This window comes from Episyrphus balteatus, chromosome 1, assembly GCF_945859705.1.
Source record: "Episyrphus balteatus chromosome 1, idEpiBalt1.1, whole genome shotgun sequence".
In the NCBI taxonomy this organism is placed as follows: domain Eukaryota; kingdom Metazoa; phylum Arthropoda; class Insecta; order Diptera; family Syrphidae; genus Episyrphus; species Episyrphus balteatus.
The window spans coordinates 105306316-105319542 of record NC_079134.1 but is presented as its reverse complement, the minus strand read 5'-3'; the positions used below and the strand labels follow the sequence as shown (position 1 = coordinate 105319542).

Sequence of the window (13227 nt, the reverse complement as noted above, 5' to 3'; positions counted from 1 at the left end):
AAAATAGACCTTATGACTAAAGAACTAATCAATAAGACCTGGAAAACTAGGGACGATTGTATTATCTCTAGAAGTTTATGGCCCAAAATCAATGAAAAAGAAACTCGGTATATTTTATCCCTGAGCAAAAAGAATATTAGAGTCTTGATAGGGGTACTAAAGGGTCATTGTGCCATTGGTACAATGGCTATTACAATGGGCGTATTTGCACCTGATTTCTGCAGGAGCTTTCAAGATGAAGAGGAAATAGAATTCATTAAGCACCTGCTCTGCGAATGTCCAAACCTCCAAACAAACCGACTCCGTTACTTCGGAAATAGGTTCGTGGGAGGTCTAGATGGTCTAGCACAGGTCCCAATGGCTAACATGAGATAATTCATTGAAAGTACAGGATGGTTCGTGAATGAGCCAGTCTTTGTTAAGCGATAAAATAGTTTAGTAACACCAATGCGAGTTTTGAATAAAAGAGAATCACAATCGACCAATAGGCCCCCGTGTATGCAGCAGCTAAGCTGTGCACTACCCTATTTACCTAACCCTACAAGAGAAAATTCAAAACGTGCAATTTTTTACTTTTAAGTCTCTTCATTTGGTAAAAAAGGGGTGTTTTTTAACAAAAAGTATTAAAAAGTTGTATAACACAGTTGTAGAGAATTTTAAGGTGATCAATCTTTTCTCGGAAGGTTTTTTCATAATTTTGATAAAAAGTGCTCAAAACATAGAAACTATCGTTTTTTTTGCTTTTTTTTTTTACTTTTTTGGATTGTGACTTTTATGCCACGCAGCGATTTAATTTAGACCTGGTGGGCTAAAAGTAATCAGCTTAAACTTAATCCAAAAAAATGTCAAGCCATCGTTATACCTAAGTAAAAATACTTCTTGCTTCCCTTGCATAGAATTAGGTTGTTCAAAGGTTCCTTACGTAACAACTAAGAAAATAGGCATCAAGTTCAATGAAACCCTAACCTGGGAGGATCATCTGTCGTGTGCAATCTGTAAAACCTACGGTGCGCTCAATACCACAGGTGGCTGTCTTCCATTTAAAATTATAAACCTTGTGGAACTCCCTACCTGCCGACTTGAGGAGAATCAAAAACTGTGTTCTGTTTAAAAAGCCTATTGAAAATTACTTTTGCTTCATTTGGTTTCCTTCTGTCTGTGATAATTTAAAAATTAAAATTTGTCTAACTGTGTTTATATTCTTTTTTCTTTTTTCTTATAAGTTACTATTGTTACCCACCCGATTATTGTATTTTACAACTAAGCCCTTAAACAGCCTAACCCCAAAAATTTCGTTTTCAGAAAAACGGGTTTAAAAAAATCATATTTTCAGGGTTTTTTTTTAATGACTTGTAATACCTATACTCTGTCCAACAAAAATTGTCAGTAGAGGTAAGATAGGACGTTTGCATCTCACTCTGCATCATGTTTAACGCATAAGTTTATCACAACAAAAAGCTCACACAGTGATGCCGCATTATGCATACAAATGTTTCAAGTTTGATCGAAAAAGTATCAGCGTTACCCCCTTGTTGGTAGAATTTTACAATAACAAATTTTTAAAAGAAAGAAAAATTGATTTATCTTTTAACACACCACCAAGATATAATCAAGTAACTTTTTGCTATTTACTTATTCAAGAAACATCCCGACGTCACACGCCCGACAAATGATTTTCTCTGAAAGTCCATTGCGGCCCATGTTAAAATGTAAACATTATTTGTTTTCCAAAAAAAAGAAAAACAGATAGCCACCAACATCACGTTGTAAAAGCTTAAAAAAGCATTAATCCTAAAAGCTCTTTCACAAAAACAATAGAAATAAAATGCACGACTGGGTCGCACGTACTTGCTCTTGTAGTTCAAAGTATTGATATCTTAAATTAATATCTGTTGGAAATTTATGATTTTGTTAAGTTTCAAAAAAAAAAAAATATATACATTTGGAAATGCAAAATAACCGAGAAAGCTAAATTTTGGATATGTTGTAGGGGATGCTTAAAAAAGCTAAACTTGAAGTTTTCGACCAAGATTTCCTATGAGCTTTTTCCGCAATAACTTTTTTGACAATAACTCGGCTATCCTTCGAAATACGAAAATTTTACAAGGAGATTTTTTGTAGCTTTTACCATGTTCTACAATTCATGCATACACATTTTTTGCGTATCATGAACCATTTTCGAGATATCGATCAAAAAAGTCAAAAATTTACGATATGCGATTTTTTTTTGAAACTATCTATTTTTTGGTGATGAATATCCAAAAAAATATTTAAATCATATTTTTTGATCTTCTCCATCATCGTAATGTTGGTTTTGAAACCAATACTTGCCCTATAGAGCAAGTAAAAAGGAGTACTTTATAAAGGAAGTTTACCAATGGTAACTTTTATGTATTGCGAATATTTTTAATACAAATTACACACCCTTGATGATTGAGTTTCAGTCTGTCAGCCATTGTTTATATATTTCTATAGTATTATCAATCGAAGAAAATACTTAAGCGACATCTTTTGGTAGATCTGCATTTCAATTTCCTGCATAAGGTTCAAATATAAAATAAACTAGCGATCCCACCGGTGCGGTGGCCACGCAAAACAGAAAATTCTACTTCATGAGAGTACTATAGGAATAAATATACAATGTGTCAGCTGTCACCGATCGTGTGGCAGATAGGTCATAGGAGGATGTGGGTCGATTGATAAAGAAATTACAATAACAATGCCATGCCACGTCTGTGGTTTTCTTATGTATTTCAGGGGCATATGTGTTAGTGTGTACTTTTGTGAAATAGTTTGGTCCCACTGATTCGAATAAAAGCTTTCCCATAAGGCCTGTTCTGACAATTTTTAATGGACAGAGTATAGTTATAAAAAAATATTTTTTAATCCTTAGTTTGTATTTTTTTTTAGTTAGGACTGTTTTCTATACTTTTGGACTAAGGTCTCATATTTTTTTTATTCCGAAACTAAATTTTGTCTGTGAAGCCAAAATGGCTCCCAATAGAGTGACAAGAGTTTTTGGCTCTAATTGTAACTCTAATTAGTATAATTTAATGGAAATGTATTTTTATATTATAAATTGTTTTATTGCGGTTGGATCTGTGTACACAGTTTAATTTCTTTGAATATGTGGGGTAGGCCGTTTTGAAGCTGAGCGCCTCATATATACCTGGGTCCTATATCACCAACTTACGAATTTGTAATTACAAGTAATTTTCACAATACATATTTGTAAAAAAATCGATAAATTTTGTTTCACCAGTTTCTTGTGATCACAAAATTGTACTTGTCATCTACAATTTTAAATTTGTGAAAAATCCATTATCTGTTTCACCGAAACTTGTAGTTTACAAGTAACAAATTTGTGAACAAAAAATAAATTACAAGTTTCTATTTATTTGTGAAAATTTTCTACATGAGTCGAGAAACTTCAAACTCGCTTCATTTGTTGGACCAGAAAAAAACAAACTCCTCATCAAATTTCAGCTACTTAGAATCAGTAGTTTTTGAGATATTTATAGTGATTCGAAAATTGTAAAACCCTAACTGACTGACGCACTCACTGGCAGATCATCAAAATTATGGAGAACTTCTCGTTATCGTAGAAACTTGTAATTTGGCACAGCGATGGTTCTTGTGGTGCATGCAAGCGAAAAAATCGAAAATTTGAGATTTAGAATTGAGGCGTGGCACAGTGTGCAATTTTGCACATCAAGCGGTACTTTATTCAAAATTCGAAGTCGTCCCAACAAAAATATTTTGATTTAGAATCAAAGCTAAAACTTCATACAATAAAATGTTAACAAAGAAAAAAAATAAAATTGTACTTGCCGTTCTACAGCGTCTTGAACATAAATCGAGTTTAATTTTTCGCGTGAAACTAATCGTTGCATATATCGTTACTATAGAAGTTAGCTGACAATTCATATTTTTGTGTTTTTTTGGTATTCAATCATAGTGTAAGGGCCGGTTTGTTCAGAGTGGGTTAAATCCTCAATTTGATAACCACCGATTCCCCTTAATTCATAATTAAGGATCCGTGATAATCAAAGAACGTTTGTTCACTTTTTTTTCACCTTGATTAACAAATCATGGATTTTCTTCAAATCGTTCCATTTTCCAGTTTTGTTGTCAAAACTTAATCAAGAATTAAGTTTTTTTTTTTATTTTGCTGACGTTTGTGACATTTTGTTTGTTTATTTTAATTTAAAAAGAGCGTTTGCAGTTAGGAAGGTAAATAAATTCTTATTAAAAGCCATTTATAGTATTTTAAAACTTTTTTTTTATTTATGAATATGTTTTCAGAAATATGTTATAATGTCAAGCCCAAAAGAATTTCTCCAAGGCTTAAGAAAAAAAACTGTTGCATAAAAAATACATTTTCGAGAAAGGATGCAGCTTGAGAGGCATTTTTGTACATAGCTGAAGACAATTTCAATTACATATTTTTATTTTGTTTTTGTGAATTGCAATAAGGAAACGATCCAATCACAAAATATATTCTACAATTTCAATAAATATTTTATTATTAATTTATGTGACAGTCAAAAAAATTGTTTTTTTTTTTTATGGGCAACTTCATTCTAATGTCAGTTTTCGTTCATTGTTGTTTAAAAACAACAACAACGCAATTTTTTTTATTGTATTAGTAATGCCTCTTTGTCTGAACCTAATCAAGTATGAACAAACTGAATTTCAGTAAATCCTTGATTAAATGGTGCTAATCGAGGAAAATTGGCTGATTAAAGAAATCTCAAATTAACTACTCAAATCATAGATTCCTTGGTTATAATTTTAGTGAACAAACAGATTCTACGATAATCAACTGGAATAATCACTGATTAAAGATAATCAAGTGTCAACAAACTGGCCCTAAGGATAAGAAAAAATGTGTTGTTACTTTTTTAAGACCTTAGACCCATATTTTTGACTTTGTGAAGCGTTATAAATATGTATCCATCGTGTTATTGGGCCTGAAATCTCCGTTGGTATATTCTGCGAAACCATAATTTTTTTTTATTTGTTCAGGTTCATAGGGCAAAAACTAACTTTTTGATGTTTTGAAAAATCGTATATCACATTTTTACAAATTGAAAATGACTTTTTAAAATTTTTGTTGGCAAAATATACTCCAGTCAAAGTGTAATTTGACCTGGCGCACAGAGGCACTGTCAGTTTTTATTCCATGGATCGATAGGGGTATATTTAAAAGACTTAAACCCAACTTCTCACCACCTGATCATTTTTTTTAGCGGAATTATTCACAAAAAATGCATTTTTTTGGATATTTTACTTCCAAGCTAATATCTTTGCTCCAGTATGTCGTAGACCAAAAAATAAACATACATTATCTTCCTTATAATATTTTCTATCTTTGTATGTAATTTCCTTGTATTAAAGTGAGTTACTACAAAAGTTAAAGTCAAATTTTAGTTGTTAAAAAACACATTTTAGTTTTTATTTCGAAAAAAGCTTATATTATGGTTTTTTTCTAACCTTAGCCCTTTTAATTTCCCGCATTTTACAGAAAAAATCAACTCTTTATCACCAAAGATGACCGAGCAGTTGATAAATGAACGAACTTTACAACATTTTCTATCGATTTGGTGCACATTATTTTGTTGAAACAAATACAAAATAAAATGCACGAATGGGTCGCACGTACTTGCTCTTGTAGTTCAAAGTATCTTTATCTTAAATATCTATTGGAAATTAAAGATTTTGTTTAGTGTCGAGAAAAAAAAAATTTAAAAAAAATCGAAAGTTGAAAAAAAATCCAAAATTAAAAAAAAAAAATTTCAAAAACTTTTTTTTAAATTTTTTTTGTACATTTTACACTTCAAAGTGATGTCTTTTAAATTTTGAATAAAATTGACTTGCTTTGATCAAATATATGAACTTAAAAAATGTCAATTTTTGAAAAACGGCAACGCCATATTTCCGTTCTCCGAATTTTTTGAGGAAAACCAAAAACGCAGTTTTGTTAGAATCAATAAGAGTATAACGTACACCAAATTTAATCAAAATCGTTAGAGCCGTTTTCGAAAAAATTGCAATACCTCGAAAACGGTATTTGGGAGGTATGCGTTAAAAAAGAGATATTGAAAAACTAAAAAAAAAACGGACCTAGGGTATTACGCAAAAATCATCTGTACCAAGTTTCAAGTAAATCCATCCATCCGTTTAGGCCCTAGCTTGATGTACAGATTGACACACAGACGCACAGACCGACGGACGGCATGACGAAAACCACTTTTTTGATCTTCTCCATCATCGTAATCTTGGTTTTGATGAAAACCTCGAATTTTTTTTTCTACACGAAACCAATACTTGCCCTATAGAGCAAGTAATAAGTAATATTAAGTCAAAGACGTTCTTTTGTTTAGCAAACTCTTTCCTTATTATTTTGTAAACGGTGCAAGTATTGGTTAACAAAATTAAATACTCCTTTAAATGATCTACAATTTAAAAAAAAATTAGCTCTCTACGACCCACTAGAGCCGAGAAATTAATTTTTTAAAAAGGTTCCAAATGACCAACGAAAAACATGAGACAAATCCTCTTATAACAAGAAACAATGAAAACAACCCCTCTCACTGAAAACTATTATTCGACTTATAAACAAGGAAATTTTTTTTAAATTTTCTTACGGAATGATGCTTTCTTAAAATTATAATAACTCGGCTCCCGTAAGTCGTAGAAAGCTAATTTTTCTTTTAAATTGTATAACTTAAAGGACTACAACAGTTTTGTTAGCCAATACTAGCACCCTTTATAAAATAATAAGGTAAGAGATTGCTAAACAAAAAAACGTCTTCGACTTAATATTACTTATTTTTTATTTGTTTCAACAAAAATAATGTGCACCAAATCGATAGAAAATGTTGTAACGAACAATTAAAAAACATCCAAGCATGCGATTTGAATATTCAGAGACATGGTCGTAACGACCAAGGTTGAAAACATATCTTGCACAGGAGTTAACAACAACTTTGAGTTTACTAAAGGTGTTTGTGTTAGGATCACAGAAAAGTTCACAGCCATATCTGATAATAGGGACAATAAGAGATTTCACAAGTTTAAGTTTTACTTCCAAGGGAAGGACGTTTCTGGTTACCGAAAGTCTCCTTAATGAGCCATAGATTTTTGAAACAACACTGTTTATGTCGTCGTCCCAAGACAATCTGTTGTTAAACATAATCCCGAGATTTCTAACAATAAAAACCATATCAATACGTGTATTGGACATATAGTTAGATATATAATTTTGAACATCAAAAAAACCCTTGTAGAAATACATATTTAACATATTAAGCTGGTTTGCATCAAAAAAATTAAGTGTGCTTGGAATTAGAAAAAACTGTTTTAGATTGACAAAATTGCACACTGTGCATGGTAACCGTCCATTTTCGCTGAATTTTCATCAAATATATATATATTTTTTTTTTTTTAATTTAACTATTTAATTAAACAAATGCAACTGCACGGCACTAATTAGAAGGAATAGAAAGATAGGAAAGAATTTTTGTTGGTACAGTGAATTGAGAATAAGATGATTATTATCTCATAAAGTCCCACGGGTGGCTTCCAAGCTGGGGGATTAAGAAAAGAATGCTGCCTGAGGTAGGGCTCGAACCCACAACCTTCAGGTTAGCAGTCAAGTACTACATCCACTGCACCATTGCCACCCGCATTTTAGAGCACTTTTGACTGTCGTAGAATCTTGAAACTTGATAGAATGGTAGAGCTGGTAGTTTTAACAAAGGAAAAAAATTAAAATTTGAGAATTTTAGCCAGGGGGCGTGGTAAACGCTCATTTTCACTCAATTTTCATCAAATATTTAAGAGCACTTCTGATTATGGTAGAATTTTTAAACTTGGTAGAATGGTAGAGCTGGTAGTTTATACAAAGGAAAAAATTTAAAATTTGAGAATTTTAGCGTAGTAACCGCTCATTTTCACTAAATTTTCATCAAATATTTTAGAGCACTTCTCATAGAAACTTTTATAGCTTGGCAAAATCTGATGCAAAAGAAATATTTTTAAAATTTCTCAGGCAACACTAAAACTCCGGTTAATTTTGGTAGCTATAGTACGCCCGTTCAATCCTTCTTCTTTTGACAAATGAATTTTAATTTCAATTTAAAGACCAAATTTCACTAAGAACACTTCAACCATTGATTTAGTATGCCAATCAACTCAAGGCTCTCATAAACAATGAAGATAATGACCTTGAATGACCGTGTGTCTATTCAGTTGACGCAAAAAAATGCATTTTTTCTAATGGGGCGCTTTGTAAGAGAGCACGAAAAAAATAGCGGTATTTTTTAATTGTTCTTTCTGAAGCAAACAGTAAGCATCATTAAATGATACATTAAGGCTCAATGGAAAACATTTCTTTGAAAATTCGTGTGCTTATTCAGTTGAAGCGGAGTGTATATGTATAATTTTATATTAAATCGAAGCAAAATCTGAGGATACATTATAGTAGATTTCAAATATTAAATAAATAATAAAAATAAATTAGATTTGCAAGCTAATGTTATATACAACTGGAACCTTTATCACCATCCTTACAAAAAAGTTAATCCTGAACAACTCACCATCACTTATCCGACAAACCAGAAAAAATGATATTATAAATCAATCGGAGATTGAAGCTCTATTTTATTTGATAAAATGAAGCTACCTTTTTATATTGATCCTCGATACTCATATGTATGAACTTTGGTTTTATTAAAATAAGACTACATAAGAAATTATCAACAAGGATTAAATGTTTCAATCATCTAGATACAACAAAAAAAGAAACATATGTATTTGTGGAAGATGAGTCCATTAAGAATAATTATAAACAAAATTTTCTGGTTTTTCAAGTTATTTTGACTAATTTGGTGGCCTTGATCACGAATGACGAGCACAAAACAAAAACACGGCGTATAACATAATACAATGACTTGTTTGTGATTTGTGTATTCAAACTTCCATTAATTATGTATATAAAAGCTTTACCTTAGTTAAATGAAGTTAAAAAAAAATTAACTTCTCCAGAACTTAATTAAAGTTACCAACCATGTGTTTATCTTTGTTTTCTAAAATTGTGAGCCATTTCCCCTTGCTTATTATTGGAGGGACCAACTGAGAAATTATAGCTACATATTTAGATGTTTATTGTATCAAACTTGGTGCTGGTTGGTAGCAGCACTACAGACCAGCACCAGTGACAAGAATATAAACTAAACATTTTTTGTCAGGTTTTATTGAACCCACAATCCCACATGTTGTCATGTTTGTATCTATATTTTTAGATATGCAAGGTTAAATTTAAATTTAAATTTTTATTTTTTTAATTTGAATATCTCTAGGTAGGTATGAGGGTTAATTTGGAACTCAGTGTTGCCAATATTTTTATAAGACTAAGAGGAAAAAGTGAAGCTAAGAAAAAATAATAAAAATGTGATAAATGAAGGGATGCGCACTTGTCTATTCTGTAAGTTAATTATCTACTTTTAAATTCATAAAGATTTTACCAACTGTCTTTCTTTCAAGCGGTCAATGTTCAATACTAAACATACGTTTTTTTTTAAATTTAAAACCCTTACTTAACAGTACACAAACCAAATACAGTGTAATCTCTACTTACGGAAACCCTTAATAACCTGAGGGATTTTTGAGAACAGTAGTAGGGAGTGCGTACTTAGGACCTAATGAAAGTAAGTATTGGATTTCATCTGGTATGGGATTGATGATTTTTGAGAACGTAATTTAATAAACGTCTTTCCATATCAAAAGTTTTGCATTATTCAAATATAGCAAAAAGAAACCAAAATAGCTATATAAATTTAAATTATAATATATAATGTGTCCCGCTACGAAAAAATAGTATTGAATTATATTTTTAGTCATATGTCTTGTGTCGAAAGGAAGGCTCTACACCGCATGTGGCGTCCATTACTCACATACGGTTACAATAATTAAATTGAAAATCAAGATGAATTTTCGATGTCCATACTTTTTTTAAGACTTTACCTAGAACAAAATTAAAAAAAAAAATTGCTTATTTATTGATAAATTCAGTTCCATCAGTATGCGTCTTGGAACAGAGTTCACTGTTCACAATAAAAGCCTAAGAAGCTTAGTTTCCATTTCCCAATGTGCTCTTGCAACATTTTATTACAAAGGAATATGTGCTTAGACTTGTTGTGCTTGGAGTTGATTTTAAGAGTGAGAAGAGAGTAAAACTTGGCTTATTCACAATGAAGTTTTCAGAAAATTTATCTTCAACCGCAACCGGGGGTGGCAATGATGCAGTGGATGTAGTGCTTGACTGCTAACCTGGAGGTGTGGGTTCGAGCCCCACATCGGGCAGCATTCTTTTCTTTGTCCCCCAGCTTGGAAGCCACCCGTGGGATCATATGAGATAATAATCACCTTATTCTCAATTCACTGTACCAACAAAAAATTCTTTCCTATCTTTCTATTCCTTCTAACTAGTGCCGTGCAGTATGCTTTTAAAAAAGACCTTAGGTCTTACCGGCATATAGTTAAGATTATAAGTATTATTATTATAATTATCTAATTTGGATTTATTCAAATCGCAATTTTAAAAAGCGATTGAAAAGTTCGTTTAGTCTATAATCGCCGATAGAGCTGGCAACACTGTTCGAAGTATCATTACATACGAGTATGTGTGCTTATTTTATGTTTTATTATAAAGCGTTTTTTTTTTCTGAAAAGGTAATGCTTCAGTTGAATTCCTACAAATACAATGTCAAAGAGGGTTAAGAAAAGATTGTAGTTAAAAAAAAGCAATTTAAATTGTTGGATTACATACGTACATTTTGAGTATGTATTTATATGAAGATATCTCTGTTTAATTTTAGTACAAAATTAAGAAGGCAGAAGCAGTGTAATTGTCAATTTTTTTTTCAAGAAAAAAAAATTGTTCGCTGACTTTAAAAAAAGTCTTTCGCTGTATTTTGAAGTGGCACAATTTTTTATTTGTAAAACTTCTTTTGAGGTAGATAAATAAATTGTTTGTCAAGACTTAACAAGTGTTTGCGAACTTAACTCCCAAATTGAAACTCAGCCATCCAAACATTCTCGTGAAAGTTCAATAGTTTTTCACGTACCAATAAGATGAAAGGTTTTTTGACAAAAATCGGTGAACCCCGGCTGCATCCATCAAAAAGTGACGCCATCTTCTCCCGTTACGCCTGAAGCAGTGTGGTATAGATTGCAGTTCAAATTTAAAAATAAAATATTAGAGATACAAGAATCTGCTACATATCGCACCCTCAGTGCAAAAGAGCGAGAACTCAAAAAAGTTCATTTCGAGAAAACGCTTCTGCAAAATACATACTGACTCTAAACTTTCCCCTATAACTTTCCATGGGACAGCAATTTCCATAATGTCAAAGCTATATTATAAGAACCATTATGTTTATTTTGTAGTTTTAATAAATTTATTTCTTAAAATTGTTTGAATTAGGAAAGAGTTTGACTTTTAATATCGTAGGAATTGGATAGAAACAGTCATAATCTTTCGAATTTTTCGTTTACGTTAACAACAAGTCCTTCAAAAGAAAGATAATTTAAAAAGCAACATTTCCTCATCATTATCTCAAAAACGTCATTGTTTGATTTATTGCTCTTTTGTACTGAGGGTGCGATATATAGGTACTTTTAAAATGTCACTGGAAACAACGAAAAAAAAATTTGGCGGATTTTTTTTTAAAACCCCATATTTCGAAATATGATTTTTTTTTTAAATAAATAACAACCTTTTTTAACACTTTTTTGGGTGGTTTATTATTTTTAAGCATTTTTTAAAATAAAAAACTCGAACTTACAAAACTTTAGGTATGTATTACTAATGCGCATGCGTGTACAATTGAATTTCTAAAATGATATACAGGGTGTCCCACAGTCAACGCCCAAAACGTAAACCATGGATTCCTGTGGTCATTTAAAGTCGAAAAACTTAAGAGGTAGTTTTCTCGTTTTCATACCGTTTTCGAGTTATGACGGTTTTTATGATTTTTGCTCTAATTTTGTACCCTTAACTGGCTTTATCTTTGCCAAACTACGTCTGATTCGAAACATTTTTCAAGAATTTATTACAGTTTTAGTTTGTCTCAAAACTTTTTTTTCTGCGGACAACCGTTTATCCGCCATTGCGCATCAAACTCGATTTTTTTTCGTTTTGTAAGTTGTTTTTTTTTTTCTTTTTTCACTTTCATATCATTTAATTCGAAAAACACGTAAATGAGTATTAATTTTGTTGGCTTATTATTAAAGCCAAATTTATTTTCTTAAAGAAAATAAGGTTTTCATAAAAAAAGACTACTGAAAGTAATTTAAAAAACTAAACAATCTGAGTGAATTTAAAAAAAAAATAATTTTACAAAATTAATTAAAACGAATTAAAAACTTTTCCTGAGCTTTATCTATTTGCTCTTTTCTTAACCGCAATAGGTCAGAAAAAGTTTTTAATTCATTTGAATTAATTTTGTAATTAAAAATTATTTTTTTTTTAAATTCACTCAGATAGTTTATTTTTTTAAATTACATTTTTTTATTATTTTTTTTTTAGTCAATATTTTTTTAATTGGAAACAAAAAATAATGCAAAAACTGACCTTGAAATTCATGTAGGAAGGTATAAAGAAGGTATTTCAAAAGAAAATTTAGGTATAAAATGTCACACAATTTAGGAAAACCCCGAATGTTCTATACATCTATACTGATTTTATTCGAGAAATTAATAAGTGTTTACGGTATTTTCGTCATTGTTAGAATACGGTGATGGCAGTTATTTTAACAACACTGAAGGACTGTATTTGTTAGTGAAAATTGGAAAAACGTTTAAATGGCCTTGATGATGAAGAGTCAAAACTAAATTAGAGTACCATGGTACAAATTGAGGGTACTAACAGGTTAAAAGTAATTTGTTATTAGTTAATTCTGCATTTTTAATAGATAATATTATATTAATGCTAAAAGATTTATGTATTGAAAATAAATAAAATGCTCACCTGGGGTCGCACGTACTTGCTCTTATCGTAAAAGCTACTCTAATGCTAAAGCTTTTTACTGAACAAATTAAGGAAAATTTGATATTTTTGAGGAATTTTATAAATAGTAAAAAAATCTAACAAAGACTTTTAAGAAAAAAAAATTTCGAAAATCGTTAGAGCCGCTTTTTAAAAAAATTATTTTTTGTATA

At 30.8% G+C, this 13227-nt stretch overlaps 1 protein-coding gene and 2 long non-coding RNA genes across 8 annotated transcripts in view; 2 read left to right on the top strand and 1 right to left on the bottom strand.

The window, feature by feature from the left end:
• The window catches only part of LOC129907124 (ecdysone receptor), a 493732-nt gene that overhangs the window by 60701 nt on the left and 419804 nt on the right, over nucleotides 1-13227 (bottom strand). The gene's annotated exons all lie outside the window — the stretch shown is intronic.
• LOC129907129 (uncharacterized) overlaps nucleotides 1-13227 on the top strand; it is a 118897-nt gene that overhangs the window by 70547 nt on the left and 35123 nt on the right. The window lies entirely within an intron of this gene.
• LOC129907126 (uncharacterized) lies at nucleotides 3967-4532 on the top strand. The gene is made up of 2 exons (XR_008770968.1): nucleotides 3967-4233; nucleotides 4306-4532. It is a non-coding gene; the product is annotated as an uncharacterized LOC129907126 (long non-coding RNA).